This window comes from Ambystoma mexicanum, chromosome 3p, assembly GCF_040938575.1.
Source record: "Ambystoma mexicanum isolate Mex_15411 chromosome 3p, UKY_AmexF1_1, whole genome shotgun sequence".
NCBI lineage: Eukaryota > Metazoa > Chordata > Amphibia > Caudata > Ambystomatidae > Ambystoma > Ambystoma mexicanum.
Window position 1 is genome coordinate 1,073,473,887 of NC_090925.1, and position 27,321 is coordinate 1,073,501,207.

Below are 27,321 nucleotides of genomic sequence, written 5' to 3' on the forward strand. Positions count from 1 at the left end.
TTGTTGGTCCGGCGGTTCATGTCTTGGTCGCGCTCGGGGGGTTCTGTTTCCGTTGCCTCTTGTCTTGGTCCAGTCGCCTTCAATGTGTTGCTCTACCCACTTCCACACATCTTTGGGGTCAGTGAAGTGAACCGTCGTGCCTTTATAGTATATTTTAAGTTGGGCGGGAAATAGGAGGCCATATTTCACATTCAAGGTTTGCAACTGTCGTTTGAGTTGGTCAAACGATTGTCGGGCTTTTTGCACGTCTCAAGTGTAATCTGGAAAAAAACGCTATCTTCGATCCATTGTATGTGAGGGTGCCTTTTGCCCGTGCCATTTGGAACAATGCGTCACGATCTCGATAGTTAATAGCTTTGCTATCACTGTGCGTGGGGGGGGCACCCGGTACTGGGCGACCCGTCAGCACGCGGTGGGCCCGTTCAATTGAGAAAAAGTTGGAAAATGTATCTGTTTCGAACATGTCAGTGAGTAGCTGCTCCAGAAATAATTCCATGTGCGGGCCTTCAACTTTCTCTGGCAATCCCAGGACTCTAACATTATTACGCCTGGATCTTCCCCCGCTTTCATCGACCCTCTCCTCCATGATTTTTAGGCGGGACGTAACTCTGGCCAGTTGTTGTTCTACTTGCCGTAGGCCGTCCTCCGTTCCAGATATGCGTTGCTCTGCTTCTCCGGTACGGGACGTCAGCTTCTGGAGATCATGCGGAGGAGGGAGACGTCCATGCTGATGCCATCTATTTTTTGCTCCATTGAGGCCCGTGAGTCTGCTATGGCAGCCATGATGTCTTTTAACAATATTGTGCCTTCTGCCTGTGGTATAGTGTCTGGTAGGTCTTGTTCCAACAGGGTGGTTCCTGTCGGCGTCGTGAATTGATCAATCCTGCTCTGGGAGATTAGTTTCCTGGGTTTATCCTTGCCCATATCGTACGGCGATGGTGAGGTGCCTCCGACTGAACAGGCGTACAGTTTTGGGGTTTCAGGCCAGCTTGCGTAGTATTTCTTCTGCGCCCTCCTGGGTCGGGGGCGACTGCTAGTCCGTGGAGGTGCGGGCATCTGTTGGTTAGGCCTGTGGGCAGCCGCTTCCAGGCATAGGTCGCTGGTCGCAGATCTATCACAGTATGGTACTCCTTCACCCTGCTATGTACTGACGGGTGCGGCCATTTTGTCTGTGGTTTCCGGCTGTCCTGTAAATTCACTGACCGCACTGATCGCACTACGAGGCACGGGTCTTCGCCACGCGTATCCACAGGTCGGAGTCCCTGGAGGGTCTGTGGCGTCTCCCGAGACGGGTTATGAAGCCAGCGGGTCACGTGCCGTGGACCTACCGGGCCGCCTGGCTCTGCACGCCGTCTGGGCTCCTTCTCTTGCAGGCTCTGTATGAGCGCGAGGGCCAGGGTAGGGCAAACATATGGATGTCACCCTAGAGTGCCGTCTCCCTCTCGGGTCACCCTGGCGGCCCGATGGTGCACTGGGGCTCGCCACACCATTCACATGGGCACAGCGTAGATTCGCCGCCTTCGGGAGAAGGTGGGCACGTTCTCCGTATTGTTCACCAGGTTCCCTCCTGGTTCGGTTTGCTGGCCGGGAGTGTTCCACAGACGACGTGAGTGCTGCTGTTCTGGTGGAGCTTCCACCTCGTCATGCGCAGCTGTTGTTGCTGCGTGCCTCCATTCCCAGCCACCGGTCACTGATCACTGATCACAGATCCGAGTCGGAGTGACGATCCTTCATTCGGCTACGATCCGACGAGCGCGGCCATTTTGTCTGCAATTTCCCGCTGCCGCGCAGCTTGTTTTCTTCGGCTCCGAACTCACCCAGGAGTGTGCGATTTTGGCCGGGATTTCGCCTGGTTGTGCCCAGTGTGTTTGTCTTCTGGAAAATGTATAATTTCTACAGGAAAGCCATTCGTAGCAGGCTGTTTCTACAGGATATCTGCTGCGGCCGCAGGAGCTACAGGGGCTCACGTCCTCATAGCTCTGCTGCTGGCCACGCCCCCTATTTCACATATATTAATAATTTATGACAGAGAAGGTGAGGCAGAAACAGAAACAAAAACAGGAGAATTAGGGGTTTCAACATGATTGTTATCAGGTGAAGAAGGGATGGAAGTCTCATCAAAACCTTTTGGATTATGGAGAGGGTTTGGGGATAATTGACTGGGATATGGTGAGGAGGGACAAGTACATGTGGGAAAATGGTATGAGGTTTTTGTTTTAAAATGATCCTCAACAAAAGTTTTCAAATTATTAAAATTGCTGAATAATAAATCAATGTTTTCTTTTAAGCTGTCAAGCGTGTTTTCCATAACAGTTTCTTCAGAGATATTTTCTATTTTGGTATGCTCTGTACAAAAAGAAATACATATGTTAAATATATATAAAATAATAACAATTAAATGGTTTATATTGTAAAGTATGTACCATTAGCTTCACTATTTTCTGACATTTTGTCATGTGGGAAGTGCTCCTCTAGCCATTCCAGAGTACTAGAAATTTCTGTGAGAAAAAAAAAAAAATTATATTTTTTTTAAATTTAATACAGAAAGTTTATAAAGATATGAGTAAAATGATGTACACTTACTATTTCAGGTAAGATATGTTCTGAGTACTCTGTAGGTCCGGTCTTGGTCTTAGTTGTGGAGTGTCTGTGAGCTAATTATGTTGGAAGTCAATTTATCTTCTCTTGGTATATTCCATTTTAGAACATATTGTATTTAAATGAATGGTTAGTGTGGTATGATATGATATGGCATTTGTAACGCGGCTATACACAAGTGTTTCAAGGCGCGACGAGGCAGGGCGGGGGGAACAAGGGGAAGACAGACAACGATCCTACTAGGCCAGGTATCATTCAGACCGCGCAAGTGCAGGGGTAGGGGAAGGGAAAAGTGCAAGGGGAAGGGGAGGGGGAAGTGCAGTACAAGTAAGTAGAATAAAAATAAATAAATAAATAGGGCCAGCTGTTGGCAAGTGCAAGGTAAGTGCAGACAAGTGCTGGGAAGGGGGCTGTAGGGATACAGAGACAGTCCCGCAGTGCAGGGGATGCCAGGGAGGCAGTGCAAGTGGAGAGTGGCTGGGCCCAGGACCGAGGTCGGTGAGAGTGGCCCAGTTGCAGATTCAGTGCAATTTCAGTGTAGAATTTAGCTGGGGAGAGGGACAGAGAAGGCAGAAGCAAAGAGGAAGGTTTTGAGGTGCTTCCGGAACCGGAGATGGTTCTCCTGAAGTTTCAAGGAGGCAGGAAGGCTGTTCCAGAGGGAGGCCCCTGCCACGGAGAGAGATCTACCCCCAGCTCATTGCTTTGAGAAGCGGCTGACCCTGAGGGAGTTGGGGACGGATGAGCGAAGGGCTCGGGAAGGAAGATATTTAGGAAGAGAGAGTTGAACGCATTTTGGCCCCAGGCCCAGAAGGCCTTGTGGATAATGCAGAGGGTTTTGAACTTAATCCTCGCAGCCACTGGGAGCCAGTGTAGAGATTTCAGTCCTGGAGAGATTCGGTGCCTGGGCTTAAGGCCAAGGACAAGTCTCGCAGTTCTGTTCTGGATGAATTGCAGAGGGCGGAGGCAGGCAGATTAAGATAGAGGCTGTTACAGTAGTCCAGCTTCGAGAGAACCAGGGCTCGGGAGACAGTGAGTTTCTGGGGGAAGGAGAGGAAGGGAAGAGTGTGACTTCTTAGAGACGTCAGATATGTGAGGAGAGAAGGAGAGTGTAGAGTCGAAGATGACCCTGAGGTTTTTAGCCTTGCAGGTAGGAGCAGGAAGAGGGCCAAGAGAGGCCGGCCAGAGAGCTGCAGGGAAGGAGGGAGTGGGTGTGCCAATGAGTAGAATCTCAGTCTTACTGGCATTAAGGCAGAGGTCATTGGCGGCACACCATTCCTGGATAGCAGACAGACAGTCAGAGATGAGGGAAGGAGAGGAGGAGGCCGAGGGTAGCCTGAAAATGAGCTGGGTATCGTCCGCATAGCACTGAAAGTTGGGGCAGAGGGCGGCGAAGCAGTGGGCAAGGAGTGACAGATGCTGGTTGAAAAGCAAGGGAGAGAGATTAGATCGCTGGGGAGCACCACAGGTGGAGAAGAAGACGTCAGAGAGGAAGGACCCAAGTTGGACCTGGGAGGGTCGATTGGAAAGGAAAGAAGTCAGCCACGCCAGAGCCTGACCAGTGATACCCAGGTTATCACGGAGACGGTTAAGCAGGATGGCATGGTTGACAGTATCAAAGGCAGAAGAGAGATCAAGCAAAATGAGAACACAAGCAGTGTTACAGTCAAGGTTGGAGAGCAAGTCTTCACGGATGTTCAGGAGAGCAGTTTCCGTGCTTCTGGCAGCTCTGAAGCCAGACTGATGGTCATGAAGGCTACCAACAGATTCAGCATGGAGGTTAAGCTGGGAGATGGCCAGTTTCTCCAGGAGCTTGCCCAGGAAGGGAGTGATGGAGATTGGGCGATAGTTAGACGGGCAGGAGGGGTCGGAAGAGGGTTTCTTAAGAAGAGGGTGCACAAGGGAGTGCTTGAGGGGGGATGGGAAGACTCCAGAGGCGAAGGACTGGTTGCAAAAGTCAGCCAGGGCGGGAGCCAGGGAGTCAATGTGGTCCTTGATAGTTTTGAAGGAACAGGGGTGAACCTGTTTAGACGAGACTTTCATAGATCGGACTTGTCTGGAGACCTCGTCAGCAGAAAAAAGGGGAAAGGCAGAGAAGGAGGGAGGAGGGGTGGCTGCAGAAGGACCAGAGGAAGAGCCGGGAAGAGAGGGAGGGAGGTGATAGGAGGAGAGTGAGGACAGGATGTCCTGAGTTTTAGAGATGAAGTGAGAGGCCAGTGCCGTGCAGAGGGCCTGGGAGGGGACAGGAGAGGTAGAGACTGCAGCAGGGTTGGCAAGCTCCTTGTAGATTTTAAAGAGTTCAGCCGAGTTGTTAGATGCCGCAGAGATGCGGGCTTGGATAAGGGCTTTCTTCTTGATGACAACGGAGAGACGGTATTGCCTTTGGAGCAGGCGGCAGGCCAGTTTGTCAGAGGATTAACACGAAGCACGCCATTTCCTCCCTGCCACCCTGCACTTGCGTTTAAGGGTGACGAGATCCGAGTCATACCAGGAGTTACATTTGGCTTTGGGCTTCAGGCGGATTCTCATGACAGGGGCAAGGATATCAAGAGTATCAGAATATAGCAGAGTGGAGCATGGAGAGGGCTGTGTCAGGGTGGGAGTCAGCCGAAGGGGGAGGGGGAGGCGGGAAGGTGGCAGCGAAAGCCTCAACTGACACGCGCTTCATGGGTCGGATGGCCGAGAAGGTGGGTGGCGATGATGAGGGTGGCTTTGCCTGAGGGGTAGCGAGGGTGAGGTGGGAGGATAGGAGAAAGTGATCACTCCAGGAGCGAGGAATGGAGAGATGGACGGAGAGGGGAAGGTCAAAAGAGATCAGAGCATCAAGAGTGTGCCCTGCAGAATGAGTAGGCCCAGACGGGAGAATAGAGAGTGAGAGAGAGTCGCAGAGGTCACGAAAGAGTCCAGTGGGGGGACAGGAGGCATCCAGGTGGATGTTGAAGTCACCAAGAAAGAGGATTTGAGTGGTAGCGGACAGGATTGAGGAGGAGAGGTCAGCCCACTCAGAGAGGAAGGAGGAAATTTGACCAGGTGGCCGATAGATAGTAGCCACGGTAAGGGAATGGCTGGGAGAGAGAGAGAGTCGGCAGACAAGCCATTCAAAAGAGGAGTAGGTCTGCGTAGGAATGACAGTGGCAGGAATCCACCCAGGGAAGATAAGGGCAACACCCCCCCAGCACGGTTAGGCCTGGGCACGGAGAGGATCATGTAACCATCAGGGAGGAGTGTGTCAAAGCTAGTGACAGAGCTGGCTGTGAACCATGTCTCAGTGAGACCGAGGACGTCAAGGTCCCGTTCCTCAAGAAGGCGACAGATATCAGAGGAATGCTTGATGGCAGAGCGAGAGTTAAGAGTGGCAATGTGGAGGCGGTTGCCAACCTTGAAGGACTTCCGGTGAGGGGTACAGATCAGAGGTATGCCCTGCGGAGGTGTAGAAGAAGGAGGTGAAGAAGGAGCATGAGAGGGGGCAGGGAGGGAGGGTAGAGGCAAGGTAGAGGAGGACAGAGCAGGGGGGACAGCAGGAGAGGAAAGGAAGTTGATGAGGCGTGGGAAGCGTCTATCAAAGAGGTGAAGGTTGGCCTGAGGGCCTTGGACCAAGACGGTCCCATTAGCGTAGACATTAATGATGGCCTTAGAGGAGTGGAAGGAGGCCAAGAGGACATCCCAACGGGTGCCACCATTAATAGGAGAAGAGGAAAAAGGAGAGAGCACGGAGACCATATGAAGGGTCCATAGGTCAGGCGAAGGCACGAAAAAAAGGATGTCAGTGAGAGTTTCCTTAGTGCAGGCACTAGTGTAGGTGTCAGCAATAGGGAGGCCTGGGTTGGAACCAGGATGTCCTTTTTAAACTTTTTCTTACCAGATTTAGTGAGGAGAGCAGGATAGTCAATAGAGAAGCAGTTAGAGAAGATAGGCGAGATAGAGAGCACCATGGAGTAGGAGGGGGTGGGGGGGGACAGACGATGCGAGAACACGCAGACAGGAAGAGAGCGGCAAGCACAGGTTACCACATTTCAGAACAAACAACGGTATGCGAATTAGGTACACAGTGGTGGGGCCTCACCTAAGTTTGAGAGTCCTGCGGGGGGAGAAAAACCCTAGTTTACCAAATTTTCAGAACAGACAACGGTATGCAAATTAGGTACACAGTGGTGGGGCCTCACCTAAGTTTGAGAGTCCTGCGGGGGGAGAAAAACCCTGGTTTACCACATTTTCAGAACAGACAACGTTATGCGAATTAGGTACACAGTGGTGGGGCCACTTAAGTTTGAGAGTCTTGCGGGGGGAGAAAAACCCTAGTTTACCACATTTTCAGAACAGACAACTGTATGCGAATTAGGTACACAGTGGTGGGGACACCTAAGTTTGAGAGTCCTGCGGGGGGAGAAAAAACCCTAGTTCACCACATTTTCAGAACAGACAACGGTATGCGAATTAGGTACACAGTGGTGGGGCCACCTAAGTTTGAGAATCCTGCGGGGGAGAATGGTACATATATGGGTTACATTTCTTATGTATTACTACATATAATATGTATGTGTACTACTTTGTGAATTTTTTAAATGTTATCATGTTGTAATATAACAATTAAACATACCCCCTCAGACTTTTTAGGTAGTGGTACTGTTGTCCGAACATGTCCGCGGACATCAAAAAAGTTTGCGGACATCACATTCAGTAGAATTGGTTCAGTATGTTCCATATTACATGTACATAAAGTCAAAGTTACTATTGTTAAGCTTTGCTACTAAAAACCTATGAAATTCAGTGAAAAAACTTTGTTAAAGGGACGTTATGGTTAAGTTGTGCTACTAAAAACCTATGAAATTCAGTGAAAAAAACTTTGTTAAAGGGACTTTATGGTTAAGTTGCGCTACTAAAATACCTATGAAATTCAGTGAAAAAACTTTGTTAAAGGGACGTTATGGTTCCAAGTAAAACCGAAAAACCCTTGAAATTCACCAGTTATGGTAAGCTAAGCAACCATAACTCGCGCCACTACCGTGCACTGCTAAGACTAACACCCAGGACATCAAAGATGACATCACAAATGTCATTGATGACATCACTGATGACATTACATGTGTGGCTCCCCCTTTTTTCCTTTGCTGACATATCTAAGCCACATGGTTTTCTTCAATAACAGTCAGGAATTAAAAGTGGAAAAGGTAGTATATTTGTAGACTTATCCTTCAAGTATGCTCTTACAATAATTCCCTTAGGATCCAGTCATATTATATGAAACATATACATAGGGGAAGACACAAGCTTGAAAGATAGCAATCCTTTCTGTGCATTAAAATAATCAGTAGAGTTGTCAGCACTTTCTGATAGTTCTGTTGTTTTTTTATTACTGTACTATCCCTGTATAAGCTCCTATTTTTATATCTTGTATTCACACTACTTTCATTAGTGTCCAGGCACATCATGTGATATATATACATAGGGTAAGTAGCAGCTTTGAAACAGAACAATCATTTATCTGCATAAAGGTAATCAGTTAGTTTATTAACACTTTTTGCTACTACTCCTGCTGTTTTTCTCTTACTTCAATGTCTTTGTATATACTCATATTTGTATGTGGTGTTGTTTCTTTGTGTTTTGTCTATAATAATGCAATTATGTAGTAAGTGGGTTTTATTATCTACTTATCACATGTTTCATAGTATTCAAAAGTCTAATAAGAAAACAGTTATCATTTCACTATTTAACATGGCAAGCTTATGAATATTGCATATCCATCATGTTTGCTGCACACAATACCTACGTTTCTACATGAGCACGTTAGTATACTGGATGGACTAATTAGCCCTTGATATTTATTCCAATGATCCTTCACACTTTTTTTATTAACATTACAATAAGAAACCCTTGTACAGACTTTTCATGAAATTTGTGATGTCATCTTTGATGTCCTGGGTGTTAGTCTTAGCAGTGCACGGTAGTGGCGCGAGTTATGCTTGCATAGCTTACAATAATGGCAAATTTCAAGGGTTTTTCGGTTTTACTTGGAACCATAACGTCCCTTTAACAAAGTTTTTTCACTGAATTTCATAGGTTTTTAGTAGCGCAACTTAACCATAACGTCCCTTTAACACCGTTTTTTTCACTGAATATATATATATATATATATATATATATATATATATATTCACTGAAAAAACTTTGTTAAAGGGACGTTATGGTTAAGTTGGACTAATAAAAACCTATGAAATTCAAAGAAAAAACTTTGTTAAACGGACGTTATGGTTCCAAGTAAAACCGAAAAACCCCTGAAATTCGCCAGTTATGGTAAGCTAAGCAACCATAACTCGCACCACCAAAGTGCACTGCTAAGACTAACACCCAGGACATCAAAGATAACATCAAAAATGTCATTGATGACATCACTCTTTTTTGGTTTTACTTGGAACCATAACGTCCGTTTAACAAAGTTTTTTCATTGAATTTCATAGATTTTTATTAGTCCAACTTATCCATAACGTCCCATTAACAAAATGTTTTCAGTGAATTTGAAAGGTTTTTATTAGTGCAACTTAACCATAACGTCCCTTTAACAAAGTTTTTTCATTGAATTTCATAGGTTTTTACCAGTGCATGCCTCATACAAGAGTTGCAATGACTTTTAAAGGCCAAACCCATGTGCAGAGAAAAGAAATACATTTGGGATACTTTGAAAGCAGAAAAACAGAGGGTCCAGTAAGTCTGTTTCGGACTGAAAAACAGTGCATGCGGAAGCAGACATTGGGGTGTGTGCATGTTCCTTGCAGCTCATGCTCACAGTGGGGCTTGCTTGCATTCTGATGTTCTGCTGATTTCAGTGTTGTGCCATCTGGCTGACAGTTGTGAGGCCGCTGTCCGTGACAACCCCTGTTGTGTTGGTCTAGGGCTCTTATATTGTGATGAAGTGGCTGTTTCTATCACTTGCTGTGGCAATTCAGTGATTCTGAATGCTGAGCTCCAACGATATATGGGGTCACTGATGGTCAGGCTGGTGGCATGTTGCACTTGGGATGCCACTCAGTTTACAACATCATATTACTTTTTTGTGTCGGCTGACCATTTGTGTGCCTAGCTGTCTCTCCTCCCCCTCCCACTTCTCTGGCTTGGGTCATTGTCCTAGACACAGTTAACAGGAGGGAGTGTTTTGAAGATTGGGGGCCTGTTTGAAGGCCTTAAGGCATGTGGTAGTTCCTGCTGTTATCTGTTGAACCTGTAAAATTCCTTAGGCAGTGAGTTGGCATAGTGTGACTTAACTCCCAACCTCCAAATTGGTTTTAGCATGCCTATTACAAGATCTCATAAAACCAATATGACACCCATGGGTGGTAGTTCTTTGACAAGGGAAATTGAAGCTGAGGATTTGATCCAATCCAAAATTTCTGTTATCGAGGTGAAGGATGAACAGTCAAAAGAAGGTCAATACTCTTGGATTCTCAATTCGGATATACCACTTCTGCCACATGTATGTCAGGGGGAATTGTCTCTCTCGTGTTCTGGAAAGGAGAACCAGGAAAAGGCAGTGACTGCAGGAATCAAGAAGGATAGATAGTGAGGCTGTTTGCACTAATGATGTGGAAGAGTTGAAACCCAAAGGTTACAGTGCTGTTGTTTGTCAGGGAGGGTTCATAGAAACACAGGAGTGTACTATCAGGAGGGATCCATTGAGTTTCCATTGATGTTATAGATGCAATTGTGTGTCATTCATCGTCGCCTGTAATGAAAGTGGTGGGTAAAGTTCCTACTACATCCCCTCCAAAGTTCTCTCTGAATGCCCTGCTAATACAGGTTGAGAGGGGCTGTGAAATGATTGATCAGCAAATTGGCCAAACATTTTATTGTGTCTAACTTTAATCAGTTTTGCAAATTAAATGAGTTCTGCCAGTGGCTTGAATCTTTGGAGGAAGGAGTGATCAAAATTCAGCTGGGATCAGAGGATAAATATAGTTAGTCAAACAGACCTGGAAGAAGAGAGCAGTATCAGGATGGTTAGGGAAGAAAGTGTCGGAAGGCCAGGTGACCACTGCCTCACTGCTTATGGCAGCTCCATTGACAGTTTCAGTTGAATCCACTGGGGGATCTATAGTGGCTCATCAATATCACGCTAGATCTGCAAATATGACACATGGAACATCCGGGTCCTCTACTACAAGGGATATTATCTTGCTTAAAACGCAGATGCCTATTACCACTGACAGTTACTTAGGAGACTTTGGGCCTCATTACGAGGTGGGCGGTAAGGGATTACCGGCACTGGTAAGGGCACCGGTGCCGGTAATCCCTTACTGCCCTACTACGAGTTCCCTTTGCGGGTCCTTCCTAAATGCCTGGTTTTACCAGGAGTTAAGGACGGGACCCGCAAAGGGATACCGGGGACAATAACGGTACCACAATTAGCAGTACGGTTATTGCCGCCTTCTCATTGAGTCCTATGGGGGCTCAAATAGGAATGGGGAATGGGGAATGGGGAATGGGGAATGGCTCTGGTGAATGAGGAATTACCGGTCCCACCGACCTCGGAATGGACCGGTAATTGCTCCATCCACCAGACCGGAGTCGGAAGGGTTTTGGAGGCAGCCATGGCGCTAATAGTGCCATGGCTACCTCCAACCTCGTAATGAGGCCCTTTGTTTTGGATAAAAGAAATGTGATCATTACTAATGTGGAGAAAACTGTAAGACCTGAGCCAACAGAGGCCTTGTGCAATAAGGTCTTAGCTTGACTACCCATCAAAATGTAGGGCATGGGACTATAAGACTGCATGATTTGAAAAAAGGGTCAATACCCCACTTTTCTAATTTCACCCAGTCTTGATCTATCCACTCAGTCAAACGAAGCTGTGTAATCTATATAACACACAAATAGTGGCACCCCTGTAGACAACCTTGCATTTCCTGCTAATAGTTGCATTACCCATATTGCATGTATAGTGCTGTACCCCTTAGAGAATCCTATTTGCTGCCATTTTAGAAAGTTCCTCTATTCAGCCCATGTGGTCAGTTGATGTAATAAAAGTGAGGCAAATATTTTTCTGCTTATATCAAGCATAGCAAGCATGCTAAATTAGATGGTACTCAGTGGCTCCCTTACTTATGGACAGGAATCGGAAATTGAAGTATGCCAACTCTTAGGAAGTTCAGTAGTAGACACAATATTCTGGAATGGTGCAAATACTATTATTGTCCACATCTCAGGATTTTGCCTAACCTCTACATTTGCAATCTATCAGGCCTGGGGGCTCTTGGTAGCTTCAGCTTGCTGATATTTTCTATGATATCTTCCTCAGTTATATGCAAAGACCCTTCTAAGATGGACAATTTTCTAGAATTGATAGGCTGGTCAGGCACTGAAAGACCAAAGAAATATCGAGGCTTAGTACCACAAAATTAAATACGCCAATCACGGGTCAAATGATGCAAGTATCTTTATTTCTGTGCAGAATTCCAAAGTAAACAGATAGCCATCTGGCTCCCAACACCTTGCAGTGTGTACCAGCAGACACAGTGATGGGTGAGACTGCTGGACATCTTAATGGGAGCATTTTATACATTTGTCCTATCATTGTCCAGCCCCTCTACCAACTAATAATTTACATGCTAGGGTTCGTGCCCAGTTCAGATGACAAATATTACAATATTGTACAACGGATTTAACAAGTTTGCATGTCCATGAAGTTACAATGACAGTATTGGGTACCCGGCTCACAGTAAGCCTAGTTTCAAGAAAGATCACAATATATTACAACCAAAGCACACAGCTTGAGTTTGCTCCACATTGTTCCACTGTTTATATGAGGATGAGGCTTTTGAGTGTAGACAACACTTGATTTGCAGTTCATATGAGTCACAAGGTTTCTTTGCACAGAACAAACAGTCTGCTTTCAGTCAGCCTAAATGTTGACACAACTCAAAGGTCGTTCGGCTCAGCTGCAGTTGAAAATCGGAGCATTTCAGACACGGCTTTCTGTGCAACGCGATTGGCTTAGGTCAACATTCATTACAAGGCGGTATTATACGAATACTGTTTAACAGCACAATTTCAGGCCAAAATTGGGCCGCAATATGCTTGCTCCACTCCACCTCTGGCCTGAAAGATATCTACAATGCAGATACCAAAATTTGTTCATGTCATTATATGTTAAGATGATATACAGCGCATTCCATTTTGTGGTGTTCAGCGTACATCTTTATTGACTTAGCCAATTTTTTTTATCTACAGTACAACACATTTACACTGAATTTCTTTGTTGTACATTTTAAATACTTACCCTTTTTTATAATTCGACATTCTTTCTGCATTATTTTCTTTCTTTCTTGAAAATAACAATCATTTATTTGACCACTTATATTTTTATCCCGTAACATTCAAGATTTATTTCAAAGTTTGTTCTTTACATGTTGCACAAGCGTTTCAGCAACATCATCAAAATCTTCAAGCAATGTTTGCACAGAAACCAAGTAATTTGCAATATCGTTATTTGCTTTTGTAACATTATAATGTGACCATAAAATCCTATTGCCCTGAACATTGCTAATAACCTCCCTCACGCCTTGTTACCATGGTATTCTTGCCAATGTACAAATGTCACAATTAATGGAGCATGATTGCTAAGTTTTGTGAAACTTGTTTTAGAATCCATTACTTGTGCAATTAAATCATGAGTGTCAAAGATGCAGTGTAGGTTAGAAGTATAAACTCCATTATGCCATGTCACATCCTCAAACAATGTGTCCACCTTATTAGGAGTTAAAGGAGTGATCCCAAAGTCTAACATCTTGCCAGTCTATATTTTCCCCTTATGTATTACCCTCCACTCATAGATCTCTAGATGTTCAGCAGGACTAGGCCCAGACACATGTTTATTTTGGTAAGGTTCCTCATCCCCCAGAGCCAAACAATGAGAGTTATAATCTCCTGTGAATAATCTTGACCTCTGTGAATGTGATTTTAACTGAGATTGTATTATGACGTAGGCTTTTTCTAATACTAATCTCATGTGTAAACCTTCAGGTGGATCATATATATTAAGTAACAATGATTTTACATGTTTCTGTGATAAAAATCAACTTCTGCACACAAAAAATTAGGATCATTAATACCACTAGTGAAGAGGTTTTTTTTTTTTTAGATTTACATCAGCTTTTGCCCAAATGCACAGACATCCTTTGGCTGGCCAGGGCCTTTGCCACTGGTCTTACACTCTACAGTTGTGAAACCATTAATAAATAGATTTTGCTTAGCCCATTTCCCTTGTAAAAAGAGTATTGATGAAGACATGAGTATTTTGATTCCGTCTTCGTGTTGCATGAAGGAGTGGTGTCCTTGTGTATTCCATTAGGCAAACTGTATGGGAGTTCCTTTGCTTAGGCTTCAATATTGCCCATACGGCTCAGTTAGGGACTGCCATGTAGCATATTCTCTTTTTTGCCATTTGCTGTTTCTCAGATCAATTGCTGCCCAATGTTACAAGAAGCCAAAGATGTATGTGAATTATGACCTTGCTTATTCTAATAAAAATTATCATTAGCAAGAACATGAATATCAAAACCCAGCTTTAATATGCTCGCCAGGTAGTGTTGTATTCTTTCCACAATAATGGATGGAACAAAGGTAACAATAGTCAATTTAGCCCTGCTGCATGCCCAATGTTACAAGAAGCCAAAGATGTATGTGAATTATGACCTTGCTTATTCTAATAAAAATTATCATTAGCAAGAACATGAATATCAAAACCCAGCTTTAATATGCTCGCCAGGTAGTGCTGTATTCTTTCCACAATAATGGATGGAACAAAGGTAACAATAGTCAATTTAGTCCTGCTGCATATAGTAGGAAGTTCAACCTTTTCTATGTCCTCTGAAGATATTAATGCAAGCTCTGGTATCTGTTGCAATACTTGAAGGATTCAGGTTATATTCAAGAAGGGACTGGAGGGACTAGTGGGACTAGAGGTGCTAGTGTTCCACTCCCAGAAACGAATTTGCATACTAGTGGGACTAGAGGTGATAGTGTTCCTCTCCCAGAAACGAATTTGCATACTAGTGGGACTAGAGGTGCTAGTGTTCCTCTCCCAGAAACGAATATGCGTACCCACACAATGCCCCCTTATCTTGGCCACTTTCGTAATGAGGGGAACAACACATGTGAGGATCACTTCATATACAGAGTAGAGTAGACAGCAGTGCAAACGAGCCACTTAATGGACACTTCCGGCACATTGTTGGACACGATTATAATGAACAACACAATGATGGAGATGCATAAAATCTTAAGGGGTAAGATAATTATACTATCCCTCTACAGGCACAAGGGAATTGATATCGCATACATATATGTCTGTGAGAAGTTCCTCTTTACTTACAAAGAGAGAAACTAATGTGAGATGACACATGGCGCAAAACTGGCACGACCGATACAAATTATAATCATGACGCTTAATGTAAGAGAGCCCATTAGTAGCTCTGATTCACTATATAACATCCAGAGTCACACAAGTATGGAAATGGGACAATGGGTGTGATGCACATTGCACCAAATTGACACCAAACAACTGATGAGATGCAGAGATAGTATGCTGTACAATAACTATCAACCTGTATTGACCCATGCCTTTATGCTTCTCTTTCCTCAACAAACCTCCCATGTTTTCCATTTGTTTATTTATTATTATTTGTTATCCTTTTCTTTTTAACAAATACCAATTGAAATGGCAAATGGTTCACTCTTACTTTCATTTCAGTTGTTTAGAATGCTATGGTCTGTGATATTTAATTTATTTATTTTTTATTTTACATTTATAAAGCGCTCACACAGCCCGCAGGCATCGAGGCGCTGTTACAGGAATTGTTTGTTTTTCTTAGTTGCGTAGTTGTGGTTTTTTTGTCTTAGTTACGTATTTATAACGCGCTTAAACACCCAGAGGTGTCTAAGCGCGGACCCGGGGATCGAACCTGTTGTTGCTTCGTGTCGTCTTGCTTCCAAGACGCGCACGCTGCCGCTGAGCTATCCTCCCGGGATATATGTGCAACAATGGTCCACTTATGATATGATACTTTCAATGTGATAATAAGTTCAAACATTAAATGTGTCTGACAACATTATGTTACATAATATATATATATATATATATATATATATATGTACACAAAGTACACAATAATAGCGCAGTTTGAAGAAGACTGAAGGGCGGTTGAAACACATGTCACATATGGGAAGTTAACTTAGTATAGAACAAATGGCACACAAGTCTAAAACTTATTTCTTTGTTATCAGACAATAACCAAGTTCAGTAAACTACTGATGGACTAGCGCCGCACAGAGGTACCACATCTGAAATTCATTTTAGAAACAATCACATCTGTGACATTAATATCATATCTCAAATTATATAAGAAGAAAACACGTACAACCTAAACTGCAAGTAAATCGATGCACTCGTCTGGGGAACTCCCCAAATGTTTTCAATGATTGGCAAAAAGAAACAATCACATATTAGTTAAAATTCGAAAACCATGATTTGTCAGACTACATAAACGGATATTCCTTATTGACATTAATATATTTTTTAATAAGATACCCTTACTCTGAGCCTGCTGGAAACATACAACTTGAGCACTTCTAATCCCAATATTACTAGTCAACCACCATTTTCATAAAATTAAACAATGATAATCCCACATCATAGTAAATTTGCAATTTTAATAAACCGTTTTTGAATTAGTCTCAACTTTCTGAAGTACAGATTCAGCTTGCAGATTAGATGTAACAATTAAGATACCAATCATTGTTCATACCTTTGGGCTGTATTGTTGACATTTTATGGATTAAACATATCTCCCTTTGAGCCAACAGTCTTGTCAGAGCTCCACCTCTCCTGGTAATTTAACAAATTCGAGAATAACAAAAACTAAACTGTGCTAATGTATGTTTTTTCTCCATAAAGTGCATAACAACGGTGGAGTTAGGATTCCGCAATCTAGTATTAGACTTATATTAAGTCAATCTAAATTTTGCTTTACTGGTTGTCATACCTATGTAATAGCTTCCACAAAGACATTTCAAACCGTATAACATTTGGAATATTGCATGTTGGGAAATGTCTTAATGCAGTACGTTTTCCAGAATATGCATGTCTAATCGAGGGACCTTCAAAAATATTATTGCAATGTTGGCATCGCAAACAGGCATAAGTACCCTTATCTTGGGTGTCTAGTCAAAGGATCGAATCTAAAGGGTCGACAGGTCAAAGGATCGACACCAAAGGGTCGACAGGTCAAAGGATCGATTTTTTAAAAAAATGATATAGATTTTTTTAGGTTTTCGTTTGGGGAAAAAAGTGTTTTTTAGCAAAATAAGGGGGTTAGGGGACCCCCACAAAAAAAAAATATGTGAAAAAAAATAAAAAATCCGATCCTTTGACCTGTCGACCCTTTAGTGTCGATCCTTTGACCTGTCGACCCTTTCACTGTTGATCCTTTGACTGGCAACCCCCTTCTTGCATGTGCTGCTCTCTAACTCTTTGGTTAGCTCAGCTTTTAGCAGTCTTTTTCTCACTGGCTCTTTCCATAATGCTGACTAAGACCATCTAAGGCTGTTGAGTCCATGCAACCTGATGACAAATGTTCATGAGACCCCGAGCAATGACGCCACTGAATGCACCTATTAAGGTACTAATAAGCTTGCTCTGAACCCAGCATTCACTAACACACACTTGAAATCTGGAATAGCAAGCTCATTAGATCAAAACCTCCACCCAGACACTCACCTCTCCTATCACTATGCTCACTCTTTACTCTACACCAACACACAATTAGAGCGCAGCTACACCCCTCAATCAATTTGGGCTAGCTGCACACATAAGCACCCTACACAGGCCTATTTTATTTTAAAATGTTTTTCTTGGGATGTGTAGTATACAGTAGGAATCTGCCTCCAAACTTTACCATTATTGTTATACATGTATATAAAAAAGCAGGTTAAGAACAACAACTTCTATGGTAAGCATAGCTTCTTTAGCTTTGCACTATGACGTACTTCAGTGATTTTCAGCTTAACCAGCAACCCTCTAACTCTCGCTCTTAAATGTCTTTTTTCTTCCACTTCTCCTCTGTCTACTCGCCTTGGTACTCACTGTCTAACTTGGACCTTCTATTACGTTTTGTTTCAACATCTAACCACTGTATCATTGATGATGTCAATTATTATATATTTACTTTACCAATCTGCACTAACCACCCCACGCACCACTCACCACATATCTCCATGCGCTAATCATGCAACTTTATTCGTGTTTTACCATGACCCATATTGTATGAATATTGAATGTCCTTTTCCATCATGAACATGTCACTACTGTGCGTCTGGTTTGATATATGATTCCACTTATCGTGATTTCACCTTATGCAACATGTCACTGAACCACCCACTCTCCCACCACTCACCAACCCCCACCTCACACAGCCTTGAGAAAGACTTCGGTTGAAACACGCGTCGGCTGTTTTTGCTACTTTTATGGTTCACCGACCTGGTACATTGTGCCCCAGGTGTTATGCTGCACTTGAAATAATAAATATTCCTGCACATACAATAACTCTGGACTGAATTGTGTAAGAACTAGTGACAACACAGGGGTACCAACCCTCTTGCCAGCGCCACCAACCAACTAGGTTTTGTCAACCCACCCATTTCATAAGAACAAGTAACCTTGTAAAAACAACAGTCTTCATTGTTAAATTTACACATAGGAGTACTCCTCTTTCCACTGGAGGAAGCCCCGATGAGCAAGGCCTTGTTGGAGTTGTTGAGGGCCAGAGGGGTCCATCCGGACTTCCTTGTCTTAGTGGTCCAGCTCTTAGTGAGTTCTGGGCAATTTAGGTGTGGACACAGATCATTCATGGGGGTTTGTCATCTGATGGATGAAACATGTCCCAGATTAGTGTTTTAGAGGCCTCATTTGCAGGATGCCTCCCACTATTGCTTCAACTTGTTGTTTTTGAAGTTGGGTTTGTCTGCTAGCAGGCTATAGAGCCTGGATATTGGCTTCCATCCATCGCTCAAGTTGTGTAATAGTGTTAGTAGTGGGTCTGCCTCCTGCTCTTCTGGCCATTCTTTCCACATCCTCTTTGCCACCTTCCTAATCTTCTGATACTACAGGTACTGGCTGTTGGGTAGTCCCTCATTCTCGCACATGGATTCAAACTCCCTGAAGATGCCCTCCTCACATGCATCCCCCAAGTATAAATGCCATATCTTTCCCATTGCATTACATTTGCCAGATCAGCTTTGACTGTGCAGGCATCAGCTGCGATCGGGGTTTTGGGGGAGTAGGGGTGTTCGCGTCCCATGAGTTTTAGGGCCGTGCCCCAAACCCTCCTGCCTAACTTTATGATCATTGGGACATTACTCAAACAACTCAGTGGGACCCACAGTATCTCTTTTAGGTGTGTGGGCGCTAATAGCTGTTTTATCAGCCTTGTCTCTAAGGTGGCCCCATCTGCAAGCCACTTGGGTACGAAGTTGAGCTGCGTAGCCAGGTAATATTTCTCGAGATCTGGCAATTGGACCCACCAGCCTTGTACGGCAGCATAAGTGTGTTTAGAGATAGCCTGTGACTAGTGGGACCCCAAAGCAACTCCCCCAGTAACCTTTCCAGTAGACAAAATAAAGAGGCCAGGACATAATAGTGAATATTATGGAAGAAGTATAGGAACCTTGGTAGAACTATCACTTTAATAATGGCGACCCTGCCCATCACCAATAGCGGGAGTTTCGGCCAAAACTTCATGGACTTTCTGAGTTCTTGCACCGCTAGCGCAGTGTTGCAATCATGTATCAATTCTGGTGTGCGCTAGAAATTCTCCCCTAGGTACCTGAACAAATGCAGCTGTCATTGGAGCCCAACTTTTGGGAGGTCTTTATCCGATCTCCTCGCTAACCCCGCCAGCGGGAATATGCAGGACGTCTCCTTGCTAAAGGAGATCCCTGATACTCGTGCGAAATTCCCGAGTACATCCAAGATCACTGGTACATTAAGGTGCGGGTCCCTTAAGTTCAGCAGTACATCATCTGCATATAAGGACACAATGGGCCTCATTACGACCCTGGAGGTAGCCATGCCGCTATTTGCGGCATGGCTACCCCCATTCCGGGTACCAGGTCGGGGTTCCCTGAATGGGGAAATTCTGGACCATTCCAACCTTGGAGGGCCCGGTATTTCCCCATTCAGGGAACCGGGACCCAGTACATTCCCATTCCCATTTGAGCCCCTATAGGGCTCAATGGGAATGAGGAGGATGCAAACAACGGGCCCGTTAATGATGTTAATGATGGGCCCGTTGTTTGCATCCTGGTTTACCAGGCATCCTTAGCGGGTCACGCGAGGAGACCTCGTAATGAGGCGGTACGGGGTTAACGGGGCCGGCAGCTCTACCGGCCCTGTTAACCCCCTACCGCCAGGGTCGTAATGAGGCCCAATGTGATACGCTCCTCCCACCCTGATGCCTGCATCAAAGAATTGTTTCCTGAGGTATGATGATATCGGCTCTAAACCCAAAATATAGAGATTTGGCGACAGCGGTTAGTCCTGTCTGGTACCCCTCTGGATATCCCATAGTTCTGACACTCTTCTTCTGGTCTTCAGCCTAGCCACCGGAGTTTCATAGAGTATTTTGATCCACCCAATGAAGTGCTCTCCCAGCCCGAATTCTCTCAATACAGCAATCAGCCATTCCCAATATATAGAATCAAACGCTTTTATGGCGTCTAGGGAGACTAGCACGTACTGTTCTTGCGAGTCTGTTGTTTGTGCAATGATATGCTGCAGCACTCACAGATTTATTGCAGTGTTTCGGCCTGGTATGAACTCTGCCTGGTCCCCATGCACTTTGGACCCTATGACCCTTGACAGCCGTTTGGCCAGTATGGTCGTCAGTATTTTGACATCATAATTCAACATTGCTAATAGCCTATACAAGCCACACTCATCTGTGGGCTTCCCAGGTTTAGGTATTGGGACCACTAATGTCTCCCTCATGCTCTTCGGTGACACCTTTGTTTTGTACGACTCCTTAAATACCTTGTGCAGGTCCTGGGTTATTTCCGAGCTGTATGCCTTATAAAACTCAGGAGGCTACCCATCGCTCCCAGGAGTCTTGCTAGTGGTCAGTGATTTGATTGTGTCACTTACGTCCTCAGCCGTCAACTCCCTGTCTAGTATTCCCCGTTGGGTACTATCTAGTGTGGGCAGGCCTATTTCATGTAACGTGTCCTGTATTTCGCCTTGGGGTATTAGTGTACTGTGGCGGTACAATTGGGAATAAAATTCCTTAAAACCGTCATTAATCAACAATTGTGATGTGTGCACTGTGCCTGATTCATCTTTAATTCCTGTGATCAGATGTCTCGGGTTTTCCCTCTTGCACAGCCACTACAGCAGCCTGCTTGGTTTATCACCTTCTGTGTGTGCCCTAGTGGTTTTTGCAATATAATCAAACTTTGTTGGTATAGCCCAGGCACTCTGGCAGTTATCCTTGGCTGCTGATAGTTCTAGCTCCGCCTCTCTAGTTTTCTTTGTACAGGCCTCCAACAGCCTAATTATTTCCTCGCCTGCCTCTAGTTAATTTCTCAGCGACCTTCTAATGCCCCCAGCACTAGCAATGACTTCAGAGCTAATCACTACTTTCAGTGCCTCCCAGATTGTATCCAAACCCTTCACACTCCCAATGTTGTTATCCATGTACTCCACTATTTTGCTCCGGAGGCCATCCCTAAAGGCACTGTCCGTAAGGCCATCCACTTGCATGCGCCACAGCGGTATGGGTGGCCTACGGCCCTGCATCTTCCATTCCATGAGTAACGGTGAGTGATGCAATATTGATCTACTCAGATACAGCGCTGACATAACTTGGGGCAGGTGTGTTCTGTCTATTAGTAGATCATCTATTCTAGTGTTTAGCCCATGGGGCGACGAGAAGTATGAGAATTGTCTGCTCTCTGGATGGAGCTTCCCTATCACTTTGTTGAGCGACAATGGAATCGTCTTCGCCCCCTGCATCGGCGGGCTTGACCAATCTAGAGTAAGGTCGCAAACACAATTAAAATGCCCTCTCCAAATAAAAAAAAACTGTTGCGATAAGGAGCTAACTTTGCGCTCAACTTGGTGAGGTACGCCGAGGTCCCACAATTAGGAAGATAGGAGTTAACTATGCAGATCTCTAGCTGCTCTATGCTGCCCCCAAGTATCAGATACTTCCCCTCTGTGTCCGCCTCCTTAGTCAATGGTCAGAAGGGCACAGTGTCGCTAATCCACATCTATACACCTCGTGCATATTTAGAGTATGTCGCTTCAAAATCCTGTCCCCTCCAGTGCCCTACCATTTTGTTGTTGCCATCAGCAGTGAGGTAGGTGAACTGCAACAGTGCAATGGAGACTCTCTTTCTCTTCAAAAAGGATTTAATCCTATTCCTGCGCATGTAGGTGCCCATTCCTCTGACATTCCATGTCAGTACTTTTATGTCAGCCGCCATTGCAACATAGTGTAGCCCAGTTCTGCTCCCCACCATCTCTTCGCTTCCACCAAATCATCTCCCCCTTCTGCTCCCATCTGTTCTCCCAGTGCCTCCCCAGTTGGGTGCCCTTCTCCCCATTATACTGATTGCAATTAAGATCTTATAACAGTTTGAACAAGAACAAACCAAAATTAACCAACTGCACCTAGCAGTTGCACTGGATAGGCAACGCTCAGGTGCCCCCGCTCCTTCTTGGCCCATCTGGTTAATCATGTGCGTATCGTAAAAGGTCAGCAACAGGCCAACCCTAGTCCTTTCGTGAGGGGATGCTCCTGTCGGCTCAGGTCAAGTATTCCGGCAGTCCTCTCGTCCATCTTAAGTTCTGTGTCTTGGCTGCGCTGAGTTTATGTATCCATAGGCGCATGCTGCTTCGAGTGGTCTGCCAAGGCACCGCAGTTGTCAGGCCTTCCCCCTCCTGTCTCTGTATCCAAACTATTTTATGGCTTTCCTCTCCTTCCGTCATATTGTTATGCGCCAGCCACATAGTAGACACCGCCAGGGTCACCAGGAAGACTGCCCTCCCCTTGTACAGCACCTCAAGCCTTGAAGGATACATCAGCATGTATTTAAGGTTTAGCTGCCGTAGCCTGGCCTTGATCGAGACAAAGGAGTTCCTTGCTCTTTGTAACGCTGGGGTATAGTCTGGTTATATGGGGATTATAGCATTGTCTCTTCTTATTTCCCCTCCTTCTCGTGAATAGCGCAGTATGATTTCTATGTCTTGGAAATTCAGGATCCTTGCTATCATTGGCCGGGGGTGTGATCCAGGTGGTGGCCTTTTTTGTAGGGTTCTGTGGGCTCTCTCCACCACAAAGCCCTGTGATAGTCGATCAGCACCAATCTCTTGCTGTAGTAGGGTTTCCACAAAATTCGTGGGGTTGGGGCCTTCCATCACTTTAGGGATGCCTAGGAGGCACACATTTTTGTGTCTAGATCGCCCTTCAGCATCCTCAGCCCTCTCTTCCAAGATTTTATTTCTCCTCTCCAGTTCCTGCACTATCTGGCCTGAATATCTTTCAGTGCTTCTGCAGTTTTTTTCTGTCCGGACTCTGCAACCGTTACCCGCTCTGTGAGGTTGCGCATGTCCTGGCGCATCAGTTGCATATCTGCCTTGACCTCCACTATTTCGGTGTCTATAAAGGAGCATAGCCTAGCAATAGCCTCTAGCACCTGTTTGTCTTTGTTGGTGTCGTCTGGGGTCGCTTGGGCCAAACTAGCCTCACTGGTGTTCTGTGCCTGGTCACGCGGTTTGGCTGCTGCAAAGGATTCCATAATTGTAGTGTTATTCTTCTTTTTAGGTGGGAACATATCCTCCTGTGGGGAACCGGAGAAGTGCTGGCCGTTGGGTTTACGTTGTTTCCTGTTAGGTCCTATCTAGGTGAAGGGCCACCTGCCGGGCCTATGACCAAGTTCAGAACACCGCCCGTGGCGTCCTCTTGTATCCCAGTTATTACGTGCTTGTCTTGGTGGGCAGGTGCGTTGTGAGCCCAGTGGTTGCCTCCGTTGGTCTGCCCCAAGTCTCGCAGCACTCCACTGATTGTCTCCATGCAGGCAGTGCACTCTGAAGCCTACAGGTTCCTCAATGTTGTTGGGATCTTGTGGTGTTAATAGTGCCCTTCGTTACCTTCAGTCCCCTAGGTGCAGCATTGTGCGGCGTCCCTAGAGGCGGTTTCCTTCAATGGGGCATACAGCTGTCTGTTTAAGTTGGCTTCCAACAGGCCCCCAGTTTGTTGTGAAAGCTTTAGTGGACAGCCTTCACCAGGCCTTAGACCACTCCTTGCCTTTTCTGTGGCCCAGTACCTCGGTTTCAGCTTCACTGTGTAAAGGCAAGCTGTGGCGCTTGATGCGGCTACCTTTCAGCAAGCAGTTACCAGCAACAGCAGGTTTCAATAGTCAGTCTCCCAGACACATGTGCCTTGAGCCCTAAGCCTTCAATGCAGTACTTGGTGGGGCCATGTCCTGTAGTTACCACTGTCAGTAATGGAATTGGAACTTACAGTTTGTTTCTCCTCGCGCCTGGGGCAGCTGTGCGCATTCTCCAGACGTGCAGATGTGCTGTTTTGTGCTCCGGCGGGTACCGCTTGTAGTGCCGTCTCCTCATTGCCTCAGGGTTGCTTGGGCCTGCTGTATCCCGTTTAACAGCTCTTACAGCGCATGCCCACCGCAGTGCCCCCTTCTTCATCTAGACTGTGCAGTCTGCCGGTTTAACCCACCCGTCCCTGCAGGGTTCGCTTAGCCCAGTGCGCCCTGCTTTCCAGGGGGCTTCAGTACTCCACAAGTATCCCAATGTTTGGCAGCACACGGGCTGCCTTTATGCCTCCAGAGTGTCTAGCGCTTGGCATATCTCTGGTCAGTCACACTGCGCAGCTCCCGATCAATGGCCCGATCGTGATCGCATATCGGGCAGGATATAACCTTGGTGCCTTCGTCTCAGACTTGTCCTCTCCTCAGCGCCTCAGTCCCAGTGGACCCCACATTCACCTGCTTTTGTGAGTCATCAAGGGGTATGTCACCTTTCTGCTTATGCTTTCATTTTTGATCCTCTAAGCTGTTGCATCGGGCCGTCCTTGCCCGTCTCTCTGCTCATTGGGAGGCACCCGTACCAGGTGCGCTCGACACTCCTCCATCTTGTCCTCCTCTGTCTGAGGCAGCAGAGCTCTTCTCGCAGTGCGTCCCCCTAACCTCGTTGTTTGGCGTCACTAATCCCTGCTCTGCGAGCAAACTGCCGACACTGGTTAGACTGCGGATCGGAGGGGGTGAGAGGCCTCCTTCTTCCCATGTCTTTGATGTCTTCGGTGCAAGTCAGTGCGGAACGTTGCACTCTCCCCCTCTCACTGTCAGGCCACAGCGCCATCCGCCATCTTGCTGCCGGAGGGGGGTTTGTTTAAGCACCTCTGATTTCGGTGTGGGAGCCCGGATTTCCCACAAGCTTCTTGCGGTTAGGTGCAGAAATGCTTCTTCTGTACATGGACGCTTGTTGAATTGCTAGTTTCTTCTGCAGCTTTGAGATTAAAAGATTGTGTTAAGGATCGGGACAGGAGCTCCGCTCGGACATCTCCTCACTCCATGAGCCGAGGCCACGCCCCCCTATACAGGCCTAACGCAGCCAGAACCCACTGTCGGTGATCATCCTCCAGACTGCAATCATTTAACTGATATCAAGTAACACCACACCTAAGGCTAGTATGCAGCTACCATCAGACAATCGCATCGGCTGAGGACATAATCGGTGCACCCAAGCACCCTATGACACCTTACTCTCTCGACTGACTTGGACTATGGTCCCCGAGGGCATGCAACCTACCAGCGCTTTGAGGTCATTCCAATGAATGCCAAATAACAAAAAATAACATAACTAATGAATGATTCCTATTAGCAAATTTAGGTGGAATAGGAATATGTTCTGCAGTCAAACTGTCGTGTTTTAAAATCTGCCAATTCGATAAGATAATCTATTTGATTGCTCCTCTTAGCTGTGACTAGGTACTAACATGCACTATGTTAGGTTGCCCTTTTTATCTTTAAGTGTAAGTAATATATTACTATCCAGTCTAGCAAACCTATTCTCAGTTTCACTTAAGAGGGATTGTCGATACCCTCTAGCAAGGAATTTTCCTTTGAGTTTCTCATTTTCTGTAAGCAAATCATCTTTAGTAGGAGTAATTCTTCAAATCCATAAGTATTCACTCTATGGTAGATTACGAATTAGTTGGGGTAGGTAAAAATTCTTATCAAAAAGGAGATTATTCTGGTCTGTTGGTTTATTGTAAACTGAAGTTTCTAATCCTGCCCCGTTTGCTGTGATTCAAATATCTAGCTAATGTATATCTTGCACACTGCTTTTCATGGTGAATTTAATATTTGTATATCTATCATTCAAATAGTCAAAAAAGATCTTTAAGTCTTCCTGCTCTTGCCAAATTATGAAAATAGCATCATTGTAACGCGGAAAAAAGTTAACTATTTCTTTTGACCCAAGATGTGTTGTTTCTCAAATAAATCAATGAAAATATTACCATAAAGAGGTGCAATGCGTGCACCCATTGAGGTGCCTGAAATGTGTAAGTATTTGCTCACCGAAATGGAAGAAGTTATTATTGAGTATGAATTTAAGCATACTTAAAAAGATTTCAAGGAATCCAGTTCTCTACATTTTACTTCCAGCAATGGAGGCATGTATGTATTTGTCATGTACCATTCGGCTGAGTGCAATGCCAGCTAATACATTAAAGCCAATCAGATGTATATTCCAAAGTGAAATAACAATTAGTGATTCCCAATCATAAATAACTGGATCAATCACTTTTCTCAACAAAATATGCTGTGTAAAGCAACCACATGAGATGGTAAAAAGAAAGGCTGGTTCTAAAATGTATTATTATAATACTTAATTATCTGTAAAAACAATTCAGTTGTAAATCCCCTTTGTTTGTTCAGCTCATGCATTATTCAATGTCCCAACCAGATCTTCATTATTTTACATTTAACAAAAAACACTTTTGTTAAGGAGGGAACTTTGGAGAATGAACTAATACTTGGTGTTCGCTCTTTACAATCCATAGACAAGACTTTCAAAACAACATGTGTTTTCCAACAAAACAGTCATGCTGCCTCCACCAATGATGAGGTGGCTTTGGTAAACAGTGAAAAAGGAATGTGATTGGTGAAGGGAAGGTGGAGTGGAAAGAGTGCATGGGGTCTGCTGAACTCACCCCTCCTCCATATGGGACCAGTGGTTCTCTGTCTGCATATCTCACCAAATAAAGGGAGAACTAATTGTACACCATCAAATTTTAAAGTCATTTTAATGCAGTGTCACTTTAAATGTATGCATTACATGGAGTTGGCAAATAGCTTTCGAATTTAGATTTCCTCGATTACCATTGCTGAATATGTGATTCACTGTCAAAGCTTTGCTATTCCATACTAGAGAACATCCATTTTCCTACCTCACCACCCTCACACTATGAAAATGTGTTCCTTCATTTGTTTGTGTTGGCAGCCACTGTCAAATTGTAGTCCTACTTTTACATTGGTCCATGTTTCGGATTTTGAAAATCTGATCCCCCTAGTTATATATCTCTGGCTCCTCATCTCAGCCCATAATTTCCACAAAACAAGGAATCACTCAAACACAGGCAGGCACTCCGGAAAGCTACA